Here is a 7,313-nt window from a genome sequence, read left to right as displayed (position 1 = left end):
AATGCCCTGTCTAGAAGATGGGAAAGCCAAGAACACTCAACCAGAATGGCAAGAAAAAAGATGCCAAGACTATAAAAATAATTTAAGGAGGATATGGGACACTATTAAGGGTCCAAATATTCATCTGATCGGCGTAACTGAAGAAAATAAAAATGTCGAACAGCTGTTTGAAGAAATAATGAGGGAAAATTTCCCTAACTTGGTAAAGGAAATGGACATATGACCTCAGGAAGTTCAGAGAATTCCAAAAATCAGAGATCCATAGAGGCCCATACCAAGACACATCATAATTAAAACACCAAAGGTCAAATACAAAGAAAGAATATTAAAAGCAGCAAGAGAAAAACAGATGATTACTCATAAGGGAACACCCATAAAACTGACAGCTGATTTCTCAAAAGAAACTATGCAAGACAGAAAGGCTTGGCAAAAAATATCGACTGGATGAAGATCCAGGATATACAACCAAGAATAATTTATCCAGCAAAGTTATCATTTAGAGTTGAAGGACAGATAAAGAGCTTCCCAGACAAAAATAAACTAAAGGAATTTATCGCCACCAAGCCAGAATTACAGGAAATGTTGGAGGGCTTTTTTAGGAAGAAAATATGTATCAAAATCAGAAATAAAGAATGGTAACAATTATACTATCAATAAGTACCTTAAATGGAGAAGAATTAAGTGCTCCAACCAAAAGAGAGTGGCTGAAAGGATAAGAAAACAAGACCCCTACATATAAAAGGAAAGGGATTGAAAAAGATATTGCATTGATGGACCTAGAAGATATTTAAGTCAGACAGAAAAAGATAAACACTATATGATTTCACTTATATGTGGAATCTAAGGAATAAAAAAGAACAAACTAATCAAAAACAGACTCACAAATATAGTGGATGATTTGGTGATGGACAGAGGAGAGGGGTAATTGTGGGGCTGGGAGAATGGGGTGAAGTGTTAAAGAAGTACAAATGAGTAGTTGATGGATGGTCACAGGGATGGGGAGCACAGCATAGGGAATGCGGTTAGCATTAATATGTTGGCTAGGTGGAGGATCAGGAGAGGAAAGGAGTAATTGGGGGGATTGTTTTATGAACTATATAGATGTCTAACCAATGTACTGCATACTTGAAACTAATTAAAATAAATAAATTTTTAAAAACTATGTTAATGGATACATATAAAGAAAAACGTGATTTGTGACATGGATAATATAAAGTGGAAAGATGTAAGAGTAGAGTTTTTGTATACAATTTAAGATAAATATTATCAGTTTAAAATAAATTATTACAATAATAAGCTGTTTTAGATGATCCCCAAGGTAGCTACAAAGAAAATATCTAGAGAATGAGAAAGATAACACAGCATATAGTTAGAGGAACAAACTAGTTACAAGACATAAAGAAAAAAAATGGCCTTAGTAAGTGCTTCCCTATCAGTTATTACTTAAAATATAAATGAATTAAACTTCCCAAATCAAAATACATTTTGTAGCTGAATGGATTTAAAAAAATCAAACTATATTCTGTCTGCAGGAGACTTATTTATTTATTTATTTATTTATTCACCCATTTATTTATTTATTTATTTATTTATTTTCAGGAGACTTATTTTAGATGTGAGTATACACACAGGCTGAAAATAAAAGAATGGAAAAAGAGAATCCCTGCAAATGATAACCGAAAGGGAGTAGGTGTGGCCATACTTTTGTCAGACAGAATAGATTTTAAGGCAAAAATTATCACAAGAGACAAAGAAGGATATTATATAATGATAATGGTGTCAATTCACCAGGAAGGTATAATAATTATAAATATATACGCACCAAATGTTAGAGTACTCAAATATATGAAGCAAATGTTGACAGAATTGAATGAAGAAAAGACAGTAATACAATAATAATAGGAAATTTTCCCACCCCACTTTCAATAATGGATAGACTAAACTGACAGCAGACCAATAAAGGGTAAAGAGGATTTGAACAACACTATAGATCAATTAAACCTAACAGTTGTATGCAAAACATTCCACCCAACAGCAGCAGAATATGTATTCTTCTTAATGCACATAGAACATTCTTTAGTATAGAGCACATGTTAGGCCATAAAACAAGTCTTAACAAATTTTAAAAAGACTGAAATCATACTAAGTATCATTTCCAATCACAATGGAATAAAATTAGAAATCAATAGCAAAATTAAAACTGAAAAATTCACAAATATGTGGTAAATAATACACTATTGAACAATGGATTAAAGAAGAACTCATAAGGAAAACTAGAAAATACCTTGAGACAAATGTAAATGATAACTCAACATACCAAAACTTTCAGGATGAAATAAAATCGTTACTAAAAGGAAAGTTTATAGCAGTAAATGCCTACATCAACTCAACAACTTTATACCTCAAAGAACTAGAAAAAGTAGAACTAAGCCCAAAGTTAGCAGAAGGAAGGAAATAATAAAGATTTGAATAGAAATAAATAAAATAGAGAATAGGAAAACAATAGAAAAATAAATAAAACTAAGAGTTTTCTTAAAGATCAACAAAATTGACAAACTCTTAGCTAAATAACCAATAAAAAAGAGAGAAGATTCATATAACAAAAATCAGAAATGAGAAAGGGGACATACTACTGATACCACAAAAATAAAAAGGATTATAAAAGACTACTATGAACAATTAATTATCTGCCAACAAATTAGATAACCTAGAAAAAATTAATAAATTCCTAGAAACATACAACCTACCAGGATTATTCATGAAGAAATAAAAGTCTAAACAGATCTATAATTAGTAAGGAGATTGAATCATTAATCAAAAACCTCCCAACAAAGAAAAGCCCTGGGCTTGATGGCTTCACTAGAGAATTCTACCAAACATTTAAAGAAATACTAAACCAATTGTTTTCTAACTCATCCAAAACTTGCAAGAGAATGAACACTTCTACACACATTTTATGAGGCCAACAGTGCCTGGATACCAAGACCAGACAAAGATACTATAAGAAAAGAAAAATACAGGCCAATACCCTTGATGAATATTGATGCGAAAATCCACAACAAAATACTAGCAAATTGAATTCAACAGCAAATTAAAGGATTATACACCACAACCAAGTGACATTTATTCCTGAAATTCAAAGATGCTTCAACATACAAAAATTCATCAATGGACTATATCACATTAATAGAATGAAGGAAAAAACCACGTGATCATCTCAAATGACGCACAAAAAACATTTGACAAAATTCTACACGCTCTTATGACAAAAAACTCAACAAACTAAAACTAGAAGGAAACCACCTCAACATAATAAAAACCAAATATAAAAACCCACAGCAAACATTATACTCAATGATGAAAGACTGAAAGCATTTTCTTCAATGTCAAGAATAAGGAAAGGATACCTATTCTCACCACTCCTATTGAACATGGTAATGGAAATTCTAGCCAGGAAAATTAAACAAGAAAATGAAATAAGGGGCATCCAAATTGGGAAGGAAAAAGCAAAATTATCTCTATTTGAAGATAACATGATCTTATATGTAGAAAACCCTAAAGACTACACACACACACACAAACTCTTAAGAGGTAATAAATGAGTTCAGCAAAGTTGCAGGGAACAAAAATTAACACAAAAAAATCAATTGCATTTATATATATTAACAGTAAATATTCTGAAAAGAATATAATCCAATTTAGAATAACATCAGAAAGAATAAAATATTTAGGAATTAAGTTAACATCCTTAACCAAGGAGATGAAAGACATGTATAACAAAGTATAAAACATTATTTTAAGATGTTAAAGAAGACAGAAATAAATATAAAGATATCCCATGTTTATGGATTGGAAGACTTAAAACTGCTAAAATGTCCTTTTAGTACTCAAAGCAATCTACAGATTCAGTGAAATTCCCATCAAAATTTCAATAGCATTTTTTGCTGAAATAGAAAAAAACATTAAAATTTGTATGGAATCTCAGAGGATACCCAGTGGTCAAAATCATTTTGAAAAAGAAAAACAAAGATGGAGGCTTTACACTTCCTGATTTCAAAATATATTATAAAGCTAAAGTAGTCAAAAATAGCATGGTACTGTCATAAAGATAGACATATAGACCAATAAAACATAATAAAGAGCTCAGAAATAAATTCTCACATATGTTTTCAAATCATCTTCCTTAACGGTGTCAAGACTACACAATGCAGGAAGAATGGTCTCTTCAACAAATGGTGTTAGGAAAACTGGATATCCACATGCAAAATAATGAAGCTGGACCATTACCATACACTTTATATCATATACAAAAATTAATTCAAAATGAATTAAAGACCTACACATAAGACCTGAAGCTATAAAACTCCTAGAAGAAAGCATAGAGAAAAAGCTTCATGACATTGGATTTGCAATAATTTCTTTGATATGACACCAAAGGCACAGGCAACAAAAGCAAAAATAGACAAATAGACTACATCAAACTTTAAAACTTATGCGCAACAAAGGAAAAAAATCAACAGAGTGAAAAGACAACCTATGGAATGGAAGAAAACATTTGCAAATTATGTATCTGATAAGTGGTTAATATTCAGAATATACAAAGAATTCCCATAATTCAACAACAAATAATCTGATTTAAAAATGCGCAAAGAATTTGAACATTTCTCCAAAGAAGATATACAAATAGCCAACAAGCATATGAAAAGATGCTCAACATCAGTAATCATCAGAAAAATGCAAATCAAAATCACCCTGAGCTATCACCTCATACTCAATAGAATGGCCACTATCGAAAACAAAAAATAACAAGTGTTGGTAAGGATGTGGAGAAATTAGAACCCTTGTGCACAGTTGGTGGGAATGTAAATTGGTACAGACATTATGGAAAACAGTATAGAGGTTTCTCAAAAAATTAAAAATAGAATTACCATATGATCCAGCAATCCTACTTATGAGTATATTTCCAAAGGAACTGAAAACAGGATTTCAAAGATTATTTGCACACATGTTCATTGCAGCATGATTCACAATGTCAAGAGGTGAAAGTAACTTAAATGTCCATTATAAGATAAATGATTAAAGAAAGTGTGGTATATACACACAATAAATATTATTCAGCTGAGAAAAAAAGAGAAAATCCTGCCATTGGCAATAACATGGATGACCCTTGAGGGCATTATGCTAAGTAAAACAAGTCACTCACAAAAAGGCAAATGTTACATCATAATTCCCTATGAGGTATGTCAAGTAGTCAAACTTCTAGAAACAAAAAATAGAAAGGTGGTTTCCAGGGGCTAGCAGGAGGGAGAAAAGGAATTTCTGTTCAATGAGAATAGAGTTTCAGTTTTGCAAGATGAAAGTTTTGGATCTATTGCAGGACAATGTACACAAATTTAACACTGTTATACTGTTCACTTAAAAATGATTGAGAGTAAATTTTATGTTATGTGTTTTTTACAAAGATAAAGTGTCCCAGTTAAGTTATATGTTATATATAGGTTAAGTTATATTATATGATCTCCCTATCTGTGACACACAGCCGAATCATTCAACTAATCTTTCCTTTCTGAAGCAAGCCATCTCTAACACTCCTCCCCAACCTACTCTAGAGAGTGAATCACTCAAATCTGTGTTATGGTAAAGTCTACCTGAGATGAGGTGGTGGAAAGAACATTCAAACTTCCATTGCTCTGCTTATGCCTTTCCCCAGTTTGAAAAGTACATGATTTATTTGGGGAATTAGTCCCCCTGGTGAGGCAGGAGAACAAAGGGTGAAGGGATGAGAAGGAGGTGAGGTCAGAAAGGTCCAATATTATGTAAAGCCTTTCAAAATCTGACCCCATCCAAAAAGTTGGAAGTTTATCTCCTAGTCAATGGGGAAATCTCTAAAAAGTTTCCACAAAAGTGAGTGACAAGTTCCCATTTGTGTTTTCAGAAAAATAATTCTGACAACTGCAAAGGATGGATTGGTGAGGGCAAAGTCTATAAGAAAGAAAAGTCGTGTAGCTCAGCTGCTGTCATCTGTACTTTCGTAAAAATTTATCAAAGAAATTGTGGAAGGAATGAATTTAAGAGATGTTTCTGAGATATAACTAAGAGGATTTGGTGACTGATAGGTAATGGGATTAATTGAAAAGTAAATGGAGAAAACGTAATTCACCTAGCATAGGACCTGGCGCATAGTAGGCATCCAATAATATTCATTTCCCCACCTCTTAAAAGTGCCTATGTTTTATAACTAGGGTGACTTTTCTGTTACTTGGTTGCTGAAATAACTATATTTTAAAAAATAAATAATATATTTTCATCTGAGAAAAATTTTAAATATAAAAATTGAAACAACCACTTTGGAAAACTTCTGGTAATATTTGGCAAAATTTGGCAATATGGTCTCATAACCTAAGACCCTGAAGGTCTACTTCTGGATAATAACCCCTACGTAAACTCTCACATATGTGAAAACTGGAATGAACCAAAATGTCTACTATGAGGAAAATAGAGAAACAAATTATGAATATTCATATAATGGCATGCTGTATAGTATTTATCAGCAGAGATAAATTTCAAAAACATAGTAAGCAAAAAAAAAAGTTTCAGATGGCTATACCATTTAAATAAAGGGTTAAAATCTGTTACAGCTTCTGGTCAAGATGGCGTAGAGGGTAGAGGCTTTGTATATCCCGTCTTGTGACCACATCCAAATTGTGAGGAAACCATGGAGCAAACAGCAAGCAAAGTTGCCTGAGATCTGGATGAACAGGAGCCATAAACTAGGGAGAAAATTAAGAAATCACCTTGGAATGGTAGGACGAGGAGGAGATTCGAGGCTGCCTGGTCCCACTCAGGCTGAGTGATACAGAGGCTGCAGCAGCTACAGCCAACAGGTGCAGACGTTCCTCTTAAAGGGGCCGCAACTGCACCAGGACTTTCCTGGTGATGGATTCGCTCTACCTGAGCTCCAGTGCTGGGATGGCTGTTTGGGATTGGGGGTTGTGCCAGGGACATATGGGCAGGGGATACTGAGTTGTAGGGCCAAGGGGTGAGGGCCAGAGGGGCAGCTTTCTCTGGGCAGAAGTGCTGGCAGTATCTATTGATCCTTGGAGGAGCCCTCTCCACTTCCAGCGTGCATACGCAGACACCACCATAGCTGAGACATCATAAAATAACTCTGCTGAGAGGATTCCCTGAGATACTGCTCCTCCCCACTTGTGGCCCTATCCAAGCCACATCCAGTGGTGTTCTGATGTGCCCCGTGCTCCTTGTTGAGTAGCTCCAAGCCTCGCACTGGTGGCAGCCAGCTTCGATTTCTGCCA

This window comes from Pteropus alecto, unplaced genomic scaffold (assembly GCF_000325575.1).
Source record: "Pteropus alecto unplaced genomic scaffold, ASM32557v1 scaffold161, whole genome shotgun sequence".
In the NCBI taxonomy this organism is placed as follows: Eukaryota; Metazoa; Chordata; class Mammalia; order Chiroptera; family Pteropodidae; genus Pteropus; species Pteropus alecto.
Note: the sequence above shows the minus strand (reverse complement) of the source record.